Raw genomic sequence first — 14144 nt, forward strand, 5'->3', positions numbered from 1 at the left:
TTTATAGAGCTTTTGAACTTTATACAAATAACATTTAAAAACTCAATTCATGCCCTGCCCGTACAGCTGTGGTTTTGTAACCAGTTAATGACACACTCATCTGACTTCATTGCAACATGATTAAGTTGTGTCCAAACAGAAGCTTTTTGCAAAACACACCCATGTGTCAGTCATGTTTACACATCTGCACTTGCCACACTGTCTAATCATGTTTATGTAAGTGTGTTCGGGGGTAATCTGGACAGCAATCCCACAGGGTTTCAGAAGATGAGATAGTGTGTAGAAAACAAACACAGCAAGCAGCAGCTGGGGCAAAACATACTGGGATTTTCTACTGCACAGAGAGATCGGAGGAAGGAGGACTGGCCAAATTAGCTTTACAAGCAGAAGTAAGAGATCCCAAAATTTAGATCTGACTTAGACAGGCTGTGAAACTTGTTGCAGGGTGTCTGAGGTGGGAAAGGTCTCTGGATCCCCTCTTTTTGCTTTCTGGCTTTCCCCATGTGTCCTGCATTGGGGACACTGAATGCTGCTTTGGAGGGAAGCCCCAATTAAACTAGTGCCAAATGTGTTTGAGCTGGCCTTGCCTTGTGCTTGACTGGTTAAAGGAAGATACCCATGTGCCAGCCTATGCACATGGCTGATGGCCACAGTTATTAACCTGCTATTAACTGTGTTTGTTGACATGAACTGTGTGTAAGCCAACCACGTCATGAGCTGGTTATAAAACCAGTTTAAAGTTGTAGTGCATGCAGGGCTTTAAACTGTGCTTCATTTGTCATTTTAAGTGCCTGTTTTTCCAGCTTCTTGAGTGTGCTGTGTAAAAGTCCAGATGTGTATAGAGAGCTAGATCTATCAAATTGTAACTGCTATGTCACTAATGACAAGAGCAAATGATCAGAAAGACTTGTTAAGTTACAGTAAGAGGGTTTACTCTGTTTGAAGGCTTAGGGCTCCTAATTACTTAGCAACTGCCTAAACTTACAATGCCTAGAACAGCTGATTTCCCCCTTCCAGTAGCCCGTCTGGCTACACTTGTGGCACCTGACCTACGTTTCAGCACTTTCCCCAAATATTGCTCAAATGCCTCCTATGCTCCAGGTTAAGCCCTTTTTAACCCTTTGGAAATTGTGGAGACATAAGCTGTGTATATCTCACCAAGTATTTGTTTGGCTGAGAGTCTGGAAAATGCCAGAATTCTGATGGTGAAGTCTATAACTATATACAAGGTATACCCTAACAGTCTGTTCTCAGAGCTGATTTGCACACTGGGTCACAAAATAACTTATCCCAGCAGTGCCATCTATTGGGGAGCTCATTGCAATTACCTGCCTCCTTAATATTCAGAAAACCTTTTTTTCCATTCTAAGCTATGATTGTATTGGTTTGCGTCTAGTCATCATCCCTCAGTCATTAATCTTTAGCAAAATTAATAATGTCCACAATAAAGCATGATGTAATTTAAATTCTTTGTACAAGCGGAGCTGATGACAGTGGGAGCTCATGTGCAAAATGACTCCACCTTCTTGTGTGCGGAAAGCTCATCAAAGCTGTTCCTTGAGGCATTGCCATTCATGACTCATTGTCTAGTCCTTTTTTGTGAAAGGTTATTTGATTATTGCAAGTGAACTGTGTACAATACCGGTGTATACTGTGTATTCTGTTGATATGAAAAGCACATTTTCATAATATGTGTCTCCATAGTTGTAGTAAAATATACATTGTGCCTTTCAATACATTATATTTGTCTCTTTTCTTTCTATTGCTTTGTAGCAGGTGCTTTATAGCACTCTCTATATTCAAGGTCATAAAACAATTTCCATTATTGGAAAGGCTGCTGTCACACACTTTTTTAACTTTCCAAGACATTCACAGTTTTGCTAAAATTTTCTTTGCTGTGTCTCTGCCTAAAGCTAGTTGTTATTACAAGGTTGGAGAAAAAAACCTTTCAGCCATTTTAGCATTTGACAAGAGAGAAAAAAAATCAACCTCCCAACGTTCCCCATTTAAAAATATTTAGACCCCACTTTTTTAGACTGCAAAAACCTCTGAAGTTTGAAACCTGGTTTGGGCATAGGCCACCGTCTCTTGGCGAACCACTGCCATCGTTTGGTTTGAAAAGTAATTGGCTATCTTAAAACAGTATAGTGAACATCTGCAGTAGAACATTTCCTTAAGTCTATGAGTTTACATCTAAACATAGGTGCAGAGTGCACGCAGGCATAGCTAGTCAAATACGCAGCCAGCTAAATGTTTACTTGGTTCAAAGAACTTACAAGCTCCAATGGTGCAGCTGGTGAAGATTTTTAAGATGAACAAGAGGAATAACTATTGAGAAAGGAATAAATGCTTAATAGATGCAGAGCCAGTGGCGATCTACACAGTGACAAAATTACATGAAGTGATGTGACCTCAGATCACTTGTGGGTCAGTTTTCTGAAGGCAGGATGCCTTCTATGCTTAGCTGGGCTCAATTTCTTAAAACCTTTTCTCAATATGAACACCTACTACTAGCTACTGATCTGTTTCAAACATCCTTGTTTTGTGCAATATGTGTTATACTGAGAGTATAATAAATGAAGAGTTCCAGGGACATCTTGACTTGAGCTTTAAACCCCCCACCCTCTTCAATCAGATTTTAGACTAGCTAATGACATCCTATCATGCCTGGCTAATGTGATGGTGTCCTGCTTGTAAGGATCAGCTCTTTCAACAGTCTCTGACGTGATGAAGCTGTGGTCCTTGGTGAGGGTCTTAGTTCAGGAGTAGCTTTACTCATTCCTGGAATAAGAGGGGTTTTGGAGTAGTTTATGGGCAAATGCTCATCTAATACCTGTAGGATGCTGAATCCCATTTGTTTTCCTCATAGTTCAATATGCATACAAGCCCACAAAGGGAAGTCACCCACAGGCATAGCTTGGGATAGCCTCAGTATATTGATGATGCACAACTCTCTACCTCCTTTTCAATTGTTCCATTGTGAGCAGTGCCATGGTGTTTACTTGCTATCCTATCCTTTTATCAGGGTGTGGTATTCCTGGGTAGGGAGAAGCATTCTGAGATGCATGATGTTGGTTGGGATATAACCATTATTTAGGAAATATGGCCATTGGTGGTGTGAAACTTTGGGTGTTGATCTCAATACCTTCAGCATCAGGGTTCATGTTGCAACTGTGGTCAAGACAGGATGGAGTCTAGGCAAAGAGAAGTGTGGAGGGTGGAACTGAGGGAGGGCAACAAAACCATCAAATGCAGTGATGGAAGGGGCTGGGTGAAATACCAGTTGCAATATTCAAAGCATTTTATGCATAGAAATGTTTAATGTTGTTCTACACAGTTTGCAAGTGCTAGCCAAATATTACTTTACTATATTATTATTATATGGCCAAATTCTGAAGTCCTTACTCAGCTTTAACTCAAACAATACAGTGGCAAAATTCCTTCTGTTTAAGCTGACTTGAATAAGGGTTGATTGAAAGCTGAGTAGAGACTTCAGGATTTGGTCCACAGTGACAAAGTACTGGCATTAATTTAATTTAAGGAGAATGATTTATATGTCTCAGCTATCTGGAACCATCAACTAAAAACTACTTCTCAGATTTCACAGAAGCTGCAATGGTGGGGGTGGGAAGGCAAAAATGATGCTGAATGAGTGCCACCAAGTGTTCTTCTGCTGTATTTGAGAGCCAAATAACACCTCAAAAACCTCCTCTTATGGCTTGGGGTCAGAAACACTGTAAGTGGAGGAAATTAATACTTGATCACAAAGATCTGTAATTTTGAAAGGGACATCACAGAGAAAGTAAATGCTGTTAGAGTGACAAAGAGTCCTGTGGCACCTTATAGACTAACAGATATATTAGAGCATGCACATTCGTGGGTGAATACCCACTTCTTCAGATCAGGGGCGGCTCCAGGCACTAGTGCTCCAAGTGCTTACCTGGGGCGGCAAGCTGCGGGGGTGGAGGGGCGGCCTGCTGGTTGCCATGAGGGCGGCAGTCAGGCTGCCTTCGGTGGCATGCTCTGCGGGAGGTTCGGTGGCAATTCGGCGGCGGGTACTCCGGAGGCACAGGATCATGGGACCTCCTGCAGGCATGCCGCCGAATCCGCATTACCAGCAGACTGCCCGCAGGTGCACTGCCGAAAGCTGCGTGACTGCTGTGCTTGAGATGGCAAAATACATAGAGTCGCCCCTACATCAGATGCATGTGGTGGAAATTTCCAGAGGCAGATATAAAAATGCGGGCAAGAATCAGTCTAGAGATAACGAGGTTAGTTCAGTCATGGAGGATGAGGCCCTCTTCTAGCAGTTGAGGTGTGAACACCAAGCGAGGAGAAACTGTTTTTGTAGTTGGAGAGTGACAGTGACAGACTTGTAATTAATGTCCCACTACAAGTCAATATCAATCTCTGGAGATCTTCCAGTTGTGAAATATCTGCTGTCCTCTCTGTAGGTGCAAGTACACATGTAACTATGACCAGCCATCTGTTTTCCAAACAAGATGGTGTTTCCTTTGACTGATTGGCACAGCATCTGTTTATAGTGTGTATTACTGTGTTACATCATGTCAAGTGATGGGATGATGTAACCTGATATTATCCCAGCAGAAGGTGGGTGAGGAAGTATCGTTTACTGGACCAAGAGCACAGCAGATGTGTATCACGAGGCATCCTACCAGGTCACCTGGATGTACTTCACCTATTCACTTTGGCCTTGCTTCTGCTTCTAGTCAACCCAGTGAGAGTTTTGTCAGGGACTTTAGTGGGAGTAGGACTGGATGTTTAGTGGGAGTAGGACTAGTATATGGAAGCAGACACAGTATAATGATTAAAACAACAAGGAGTCCTTGTGGCACCTTAGAGACTAACCAATTTATTTGGGCATAAGCTTTCGTGGGCTATAATCCACGATGCATGGAGTGAAAAATACAATAAGCAGGTATAAATATACAACACATGAAAAGATGGTACAGACTAATACGGCTACCCCTGTGATGATTGTTTTCAGCTATGCTACCTAATTAGAAAGGACACGTTTATCATGTTTGCTTCTCCCCAAGCCACACACAGATGTGTGTTTTCTATTAAGGCAAAGTACAGAAGTGCTATTATAAGTAGGAAGATTTTACATTAATATATTTCTAATCTTTACCATTCACTGAAAATCAGATGATGCTAAGAGCTGAATCCTCAGGTGCTCTAAAACTCCGCTGGGACTTTTCTGTCCCCAACCTTGCAGGCAGCCTCTAGCACCCACAGGGCTACTTTAAGTTACTCTGATTTGTAACAGCCCCTTAGGAGCCATTTCAGCCATTCAGGACTGCTGAAGTGTAGTGCATTACAGCCACACAAACCCATGTCTCTGCCTGCCCCAACACCCACACTACATAGAGGTGGCTGGGGAGTTGGAGGCATTGTGCAAGCTTTACTTGGGGGATTCTCCTATGGCAGAGGAATCCCAGATGTCCCTTTAAGTCCTCCTTGTACCACTGGAACAGAAAAACCGAAAGATATGTTTGATAAGTTTTTTGTGGGAGGTCTTATGGCCTGTGTGACAAGGGAGGTCCAGCTAGAGGATCCCAAATGGTCCCTTTTGGCCGTGGAATCTATGAAAACTTGGAGTTAGACTGGGATGAGTACCTAAAAAACTACTTTTGAGCATGCTGAGCGGTGCAGCTACTCAGAGGGGGTGTAAATGTGTTAGTTAACAAAGTACGTTGAAAGACATATGCAGAATTTTGACATTTCTAGTGGAATATAGTTATATCTAGATGAACTAATCAGCTGGTAAATGGCACACTCACTTAATGGGGAGAAGTGCCAGGGAACAGATTGAGTGCAGTGCATTTTAATGACTATACAAACAATGAAATGCACACTTGGTCTCTTTAATGAGCAGCGTATTGTCTATCTTAAAGCCTTTTTACAGGAGGCAATGGGTGACTGGACCTTTACTAGCATAAATTTCCTGTGGAGAGTCCTTTATTCAGTTCAGATTGGTTTCCTGCCCTGCTATAAATTCACTAGATGAGTCAGGTTTACTAAGATTTAGTGTTTTGTAAAATGCTTACTTTTAAAACATGTGCAACTCATCTTTAATTTAGGTGAGCGCTGGAGATCAGAATGGTGTTCATGGTAGGAAGTATGAACTATTGTAGCGTTCCAGAACTATGTGGAAAGGACATGTATGTTTCATATTTGTGCTCCAGTGTCATATATTTTCTTTGTGTGTGAACTGTAGCATTTGAAAGGGGTCAGTTTCTTGCTATAATTCATGCAACATGTAAAACACATACATTATTTGCAAATATGCAACACATAGTTTAATTGATGTGTGGAACTGATCAGTAGATATCTGAAAACAATTGCATCAACATGCATTAGTGATTGGATGAGGCAGCATGTTAACTTTGTGCACCCCAGGTGAGATGGGTCCCTGTAGATTCAGAGAAGTAACTAAACTTTGGGATTCTTTTGCCAAAGTAAACCTTCAAAACTTCTGAGATTTGCCCATCACCATCATTAATCTGTAGCAAAACTGCAGTCAATAAGTAGTTGTCAATATCATCCAGTATTCTGTACTTCAGATGCATTTGTCTTGCAGACGCAATCCATAAATTCTTCAACAAATTTTATGTCATCTTCTACGATTTATCATTTTAATGATATCACAATTATTAATATATTTAAGAATATCAGGGTTGGAAGAGCCCTCAGGAGGCCATCTAGTCCAATCCCCTGCCCAAAGCAGGACCAATTCCCAACTAAATCATCTCAGCCAAAGCTTTGTCAAGCTGGGCCTTAAAAACCTCTAAAGAAGGAGATTCCATCACCTCCCTAGGTAACCCATTCCAGTACTTCACCAACCTCCTAGTGAAAAAGTTTTTCCTAATATCCAACTTAATATCTAAGGCTGTGAAAACCTGACATGTTCCCATTGTTTCTATCCATAAAGATGGAAGATAATGAACAGCTGTGTCTGAAGAGCTCATGAGTGCAGCTTTGGAAGCTCTCACCAGGGAGCTGAAGAAAAGGGTCTGGCCTTCTGAAGAAGGTTGCTAAGAAACAGATTTCAGATGCTTCTTGATTCTATGAAGAGGAGACACACCCAGAAGGAAATGATCAGGTAAGACATTTTCTACTACCACATGAAACAATAGTATTATTATTGAATAAGGAGGTATGAATAATAAGGATTAAATACAGTTAAGAATACGAATTTATAAACATTTATATAACTGAACAGCTCTGGAGGAGACAGGGCTCTGAAGTTTCAACAAATCTTCCACTGTAATAGATTCAGCAGAGAATCACTTAAACAAGCTGCACAGTTGATTGGACATGTTCTATTGATGAACATCAGATGGAAAACCCACATTAACGGTCCACTTTGAGGCAAGAAGAATTCATGCTGTTATGACATCTGATGTGTGATATATGCAGACATGCACCACAGGACAGGACAGAGCTAAATCAGTCCCTGTTGTTTATAGCAAATGATATTCTCAGCGTCCAACTCAAGTAGCTTAAATTGGTGCTGAAAAGCTACCTCAAAGTTTTAGCTAATCCCAAATATGTATTTCTCAATACATTCAATTTCAGACGATTTGTTTCCATTATCCTTTCCAAAATTCTACTGAGTTGTATTCCTAAATATAGCAATCAGTTGCTGACTGTGACTTTATCTTGTTTCTTAATAATCTAATTAAGTAGGTTTCAGCAATTCATATAATTTATTAAAGACTGTTTTATTCTTAGGGTATAGAAGTTCAAAAATGCTACAAGCCAGTTCTTTAATATTTGATTCCAAAATATTTCTTTTTATGAAAACTTGACCAGTCTATTTATCATCTCTGGATCCAGAGAACTTAACCTGCTAACAATTTAATGAACTGGAATAAAAATAATCAGGCATGATTTAGCAGAGTAGAACATTTCTCAAAATAAGTGGCCTATATGATTTTGATTCCAGTGTGCCTCAGTCTGGTTCTGCATGGACTACATTTAGAGAGACGAGCACAGTTAAGTTTCTGAAAAGATTCAATCCTTGGCTTCCTTGACTTCATTGTCTCTTGGATCTTCTTCTACCCAATGGCATAGCCAGGATGGGATATTTGGTTGGGCTTCAACTTCAGATAGGTGGACAATTATGGGAAGGCAGGAAGGATAGAGGGCTGGCCTCCCCCCACACCCTGCAACCAGCCTTGTGGGGGCGATGGATAGACCCTCTTGCCAGGGGCTCCTTGGGGCCCCAGGCATGCACCCAGCTCTGGGAGGACATGCTGCTCTCCAGCGTGCATGGCTCCTGGCTCCCTTCCAGATCCCACTGCCCTGCCCAATGCCAGGCCTGGCTCCCCCAGGCAGCGGGCCTACCTTTTTTTAAGATCTCCTCTACCGCCACCATCCATCCACTCACTCACCCTCCTCCCAGTGGTGGATTAGCCACTGGGCCAACCTGGGGCCCCAGAAAAAATTGGCACTCCCGCATCCTCACTTGCTCTGCCCTCCTGGTACTCCAGCCAGGGTATGGAGTTGGGCCATGGGGGCTTGCCCCACTCAGCCCGCCCAGCCCTGGCAGGAGCACCAGGTGGGTGGACTGGAGCAAACTCCCATGCCCCGCTTCCTGGGCATGTGTAGTGGGACAAGCCTCCATGCCCCAACCCTACTATCCAGAAAGAGTGTGGGCAGGTGGGCGGAGTGGGGCAAGCACTGGGGCCAGAGCAGAGCTGGGGCTGGGGAGCTGGGCATGGATGCTAAGTGGGTGGGCCACAGCCCCTCAAGGCCCTCCTGTGGCTATGCCCCTGCTTCTACCTCTCAGACTGTTTCTTCTCCTCACTTCCTTTCTCCTGGGCAATTCCACAGGGTGCCATCCTTAACTCCTCTTCTCCTTCCTTTGTACCCTATCTGATCTCATCCATGTGTATAGCTTCAACTACCATCCTTAATCTCAAATCTCTCCTCAGAATCCACACCTGCCTTGCTGAATATTAAACAAAACAGCCAATTAAAGATGGATAGACTGTGGCGCTAATGAAGGAAAGTTGGCACATTATTTTAACTATACTAAGATTTTTTTTTAAATTCCAAATGTGTATCTATATGCAATTGTATATATTTGATAGTATTTCCAATCCTTTTTTGTGTCACTCATCTTTTTTAGATTTTAGACTCTTTGTGATAGGCAACTGCATCTTCAGGGTAATGAGACCCTGATTCTGCCTGAGACCCCTGGGTGTAATTGTCATACAAATATTTCATAATAATAATTAATAATAACTAGCTTCACTTATAGGATTTTCCACTGTGGCAAAAGTGAGGACACTTATCCATTCAAAACTGGATCAAGACCAAAAACTCATTTCCCCAAGGTCACTAAACAAGTCCTATTTCCAAAAATGCCTACATCATGTGTGCACATTTTATGTTTTTACACCTGGACAACTTCATACTGGCAAGCTAGTTGTGGGGGGCTCTATACCCATTGCCATGACTTTGAGTCATCCATTCCCCCAATTAAGTAGTATTCTTAAATCATTTAGATGTTGCTGGATGAGTTTGTAGTACATTTAGCCATGAACAAGGTACAATTTTAAGATATTTATTAGATTATAAAAACCTGATATGTCTAAAGGTTTACAACGTGCAGCAATTGTATATGCTAGATTAGAAGTGATGTATTGTTTGTATGAGTACAATTATTTGAAATAGATTATTTAAATAATTCTCCTTTCAGAATGAATGCCAATGCTTCTCTCAGTGTGTGTTCTCAGGAGTAGTAACTGAGCTGTCAGAGCTGATGTAGGTTCATTTTCCTTGCCTGTATTCCAGGAGGGTATGTTTTCATGCATGATAATCCTTTGGTGGAGATGGGAAGCCCATTATTTTGTTTGGTGGATGCTGTTGCCCCCTGGAGGGCAATTCTCAATTATCACAATATCAGAGTGAAACTTAAATTAAAACTTAGAAATGTTCTCTATTATAAACAAAATATCCCCTTTGGCAATTAAAAATATTGTGATTTTAATTAAAAGGGCTTATGAGCTTAGAAATAACTGATTTCTTACTATGCTAATTATTTTTTGTACATTTGCTGTTTGGATTTGCAAATTACTTGACAGTAAAATTTAATTGCTTTTTAAAGGATCTAAATATTTAATTGATGCTTAGTACTTGGGAAAACAGAGGGTTTTTGGAACAGTGTAGCTAATCAGTGTGAGTGTATCCACATGCACTATGCGTATGTTCTTGCATAACACCAGCGTTGCACATGTACTTGTGGGGAAATGGGATGAGCAAGGCAGAGCGATCAGGGCAGCCCAGCCCAGGATAAATGACAGTACTACTGTGTAACTACTGAGTTACTCCTGACTGGTAAGAGGATGAAGGCCAAAGGGAACATGTAGCTAATCCCCTTGCTTACATGCTGAGGAGCATACTTAATTCTGTCTCTTCTCAGATGCCTGTTTAAAACCCCATCCCCATCTCTTTTCCAGCATGTGTTCTTGTGATTAGGAACAGCATTATACTTTATACAGGCCATAGAAATGGGTGCTATGAAGGAGCAACTTATGGTTGTATTGAGGGAGGGGTAATAGACTACACATGTTAAAAGTGTGGATCCTTCTCCCACCTCCTCCTATCCCTGGGGTGAAATCCTGGCTACACAAAACTCCCACTGATTTCAGTGGGGACAGAATTTCACCTCCAGTTTCCAATTTTGATGCCTAGATACTAATATGCATTAGGAAGGTCTAAGGCCTGGTCTACACTACGCGTTTAAACTGAATTTAGCAGCATTAAACTGATTTAACCCTGCACTCATCCACACAACGAGGCCCTTTATATCGATATAAAGGGCTCTTTAAACTAGTTTCTGTACTCCTCCCCGATGAGAGGAGTAGTGCTGAAATCGGTATTGCCATGTTGGATTAGGTTTAGTGTGGCCGCAAATCGACGGTATTGGCCTCCAGGCGGTATCCCACAGTGCACCATTGTGACCGCTCTGGAAAGCAATCTGAACTCGGATGCACTGGCCAGGTAGACAGGAAAAGCCCCGCGAACTTTTGAATTTCATTTCCTGTTTGCCCAGTGTGGAGCTCTGATCAGCACGGGTGGCGATGCAGTCCCAAATCCAAAAAGAGCTCCAGCATGGATCGTACAGGAGATACTGGATCTGATCGCTGTATGGGGAGACAAATCTGTTCTATCACAATTCTGTTACAGAAGATGAAATGACAAAGCATTTGAAAAAAATCTCCAGGCTATGATAGACAGAGACCACAGCACAGTGCTGTGTGACAAGTGTAACGGAAAGCCAAAGATCAAATGGACGCTCACGGAGGGAAAGAGGGGGTACTGAGGACTCCAGCTATCCCACAGTCCCTGCAGTCTCCAAAAAGCATTTGCATTCTTGGCTGAGCTCCCAATGCCTGTTGGGTCAAACACATTGTCCGAGGTGGTTCAGGGTATATCTCGTCAATTTACCCCCTGCCCCACAGTGAAAGAAAAGGGAAAAAAATCTTTTCTCGCCTTTTTTCAATGTCACCATACGTCTACTGCATGCTACTGGTAGACGCTATGCTATGGCACTGAACAGCAGCATCCTCTCCCCTCCCCTCCCCGGTGGCAGACGGTACAGTACAAATTGACTGATAGCCGTCCTCATCATTCTGTGAGTGCTCCTGGCTGGCCTCAGTAAGGTCGGCCGGGGATGCCTGGGTAAAAATACGAATGATTCCCGGTCATTTCCGGCAGATGGTACGGAACGGCTGGTAACCATCTTCATCATAGCAACTGGGCCTGAGCTCCATCAGCACCCCCATTTCATGTCTAAAGAGAAGATTCTGTACTGCCTGGACTATCATAGCAGCTGGAAGCTGCCTCCCCCTCATTTTATCTCACTAAAAAGTCAGTGTTTCTTATTCCTGCATTCTTTATTACTTCATCACACAAATGGGGGGACACTGCAACAGTAGCCCAGGAGGGTTGGGGGAGAAGGGAAGCAAAGGGTGAGATTTTTGCAGGGCACCCCCTAGAATGGCATGCCGCTCATCATTTCTGCGGGATCTGACACAGAGCGGCTGTGCTCTCTGGTTCTCTGGTACACTGGTTCTCTAGTACACTTGCCCCATATTCTAGGCAGGACTGATTCTATTTTTAGATAAAACATAAAGGAGGGAATGACCCGGGAAGTCATTCCCATTTTTGTCTTTGCGCCCCCGGCCGACCTCAGCGAAGGCCAGCCAGGAGCACCCATGACAACAGCAGATTGTACAGAACGACTGATAACCGTCATCTCATCGCCAATTTACAATGGCACGGCAGACGGTACAATAGGGATGGTAACCGTCTCTGCTATCTTGCAAAGGCAAATGAATGCTGCTGTGTAGCACTGCAGTACAGTCTCTGTCAGTGGCATCCAGTACACATACGGTGACAGTGACAAAAGGCAAAAGGGGCTCCATGGTTGCCATGCTATGGCGTCTGCCAGGGCAATCCAGGGAAAAAGGGCACAAAATGATTGTCTGCCGTTGCTTTCCCGGAGGAAGGAATGAGAGATGACATTTACCCAGAATCACCCGCGACACTGTTTTTGCCCCATAATGCATTGGGATCTCAACCCAGAATTCCAATGGGCAGGGGAGACTGCGGGAACTATGGGATAGCTATGGGATAGCTACCCACAGTGCAACGCTCCAGAAATCGACGCTAGCCTCAGTACATGGACGTACACCGCTGAATTATTGTGCTTTGTGTGGCTGCGTGCACTCGACTTTATACAATCTGTTTTACAAAACCGGTTTATGTAAAATCGGAATAGTCCTGTAGCATGTACGTACCCTAAGAGAAGCCATCATAGGTCACTAGTTCAAATTGGCCCCAGATCATTTTCACCATGGCTCCCTAGAATTCTGGATCAAATTTGAACTAGTGACCTATTGCAATAGCTCATTACTAATGTCCCTACTCATGCAGCAAGATACTCCTCTGTGCATGTAAGGGTGGCAGAATCTAGCACTAAATATTTAGTTATTGAAAGCATCACTGGTATAAATTAAGTTGTACAGTGCTAATTTGTATGCATATTTATTTGTATATGTTGCAATTCCTCCCTTAGTTTACACCAGTAATTTGAGTGGTGCCTCTCTACAAATACTGTAGCTCTTCGTCTTTTTCTCTCACTCACAGTGTTGCTCCCTGTCGGGTATGTACCTTACTACCGACACTCTTTTTGTGTGGGATGTTGAAGATTAGCTCTCTGTGTTCCTTCTCCGGGCTTTCTGCCACAAAGACCATTACAATTCTAGGGTGTTATTGTGATTGTGAAGAAATCAAATGTGTTCTAGTCCAAGGAGGATCAGGACTAATTTTTTCCTATCTCTTATATGCAGGTATGATAGTAAAGGGAAATGCTTCACATATTAATCTCCTGTTTGCCCTCAGACTCATACTGTGGATAATTACTAGAAGCATGCGCCCAGATAAAAGTAAGTCCATCGTGTTCTGAACCAGCTCTTCAGGGTTGTTCATTCCACCAGTCTACCAACCTCATGATGCAGACAGACTGAGGTGGTATATTAAAGACCTTCTCTTTTCCTTCAAGTGCTGTTTTTTATTTGAAGACCCTAGAACAGCTGTTTCCATATGGTGGGTCCCAACCCACCAGTGGGTCACGGGAAGTTTCTAGATAGGTTACCACATCCAGGGCCTGATGAATCTGAACCCTGGTCGCACATAAATACAATTCTCCTGGCCCAGTGCAGAGGGGATGCCCCATGGCAGGGGGTGGGGGTAGAGAGCAAGCCTTCCATGAAAGTACCCTGCAGTGGCATGTCCTATCATTCCTGCTCTGAGTGTTGTGACCTGGTGTGCAGGGTCACAGTGTCACTCAGGATTGGCATGGCTGCCTTTCCACCAAATCTGAGCAAGTGGCATTGCAAGTCCATGCGCCGGGTCACCAGGCAACTCAGTTAAATTCAGCCTTGCCCCCCTCCATCATGACAGAGGAGTGGCTGGGCCTGCCCTGAGTGATGCTGTGACCCCTTGCATCAGGTTGGAATGCCTGGCGTGGGGAGAAGGGCCCAGAGCTGCAGGACAGGAGATGCTGTTGTGGCGTGAGTGCAGGGTGGACTTGCTCTCCAGAG

General features: G+C 43.2%; 1 protein-coding gene across 2 annotated transcripts in view; it reads left to right on the forward strand.

Moving 5' to 3' along the window:
* The first annotated feature begins 314 nt into the window (after window positions 1-314).
* LOC127047563 (tubulin polymerization-promoting protein family member 2-like) overlaps window positions 315-14144 on the forward strand; it is a 34398-nt gene continuing 20568 nt past the window's right edge. The window contains exons 1-4 of one of the 2 annotated variants that reach the window (XM_050945979.1): window positions 315-389; window positions 6956-7126; window positions 9734-9832; window positions 13392-13487. The gene's annotated coding sequence lies outside the window, so the exon portion shown is untranslated. Of the gene's footprint in view, window positions 390-6884; window positions 7127-9733; window positions 9833-13391; window positions 13488-14144 lie in introns of those variants that run through there. The other variant, XM_050945980.1, reaches the window with a different exon arrangement.

Source organism: Gopherus flavomarginatus, chromosome 3, assembly GCF_025201925.1.
Source record: "Gopherus flavomarginatus isolate rGopFla2 chromosome 3, rGopFla2.mat.asm, whole genome shotgun sequence".
Classification (NCBI taxonomy): domain Eukaryota; kingdom Metazoa; phylum Chordata; order Testudines; family Testudinidae; genus Gopherus; species Gopherus flavomarginatus.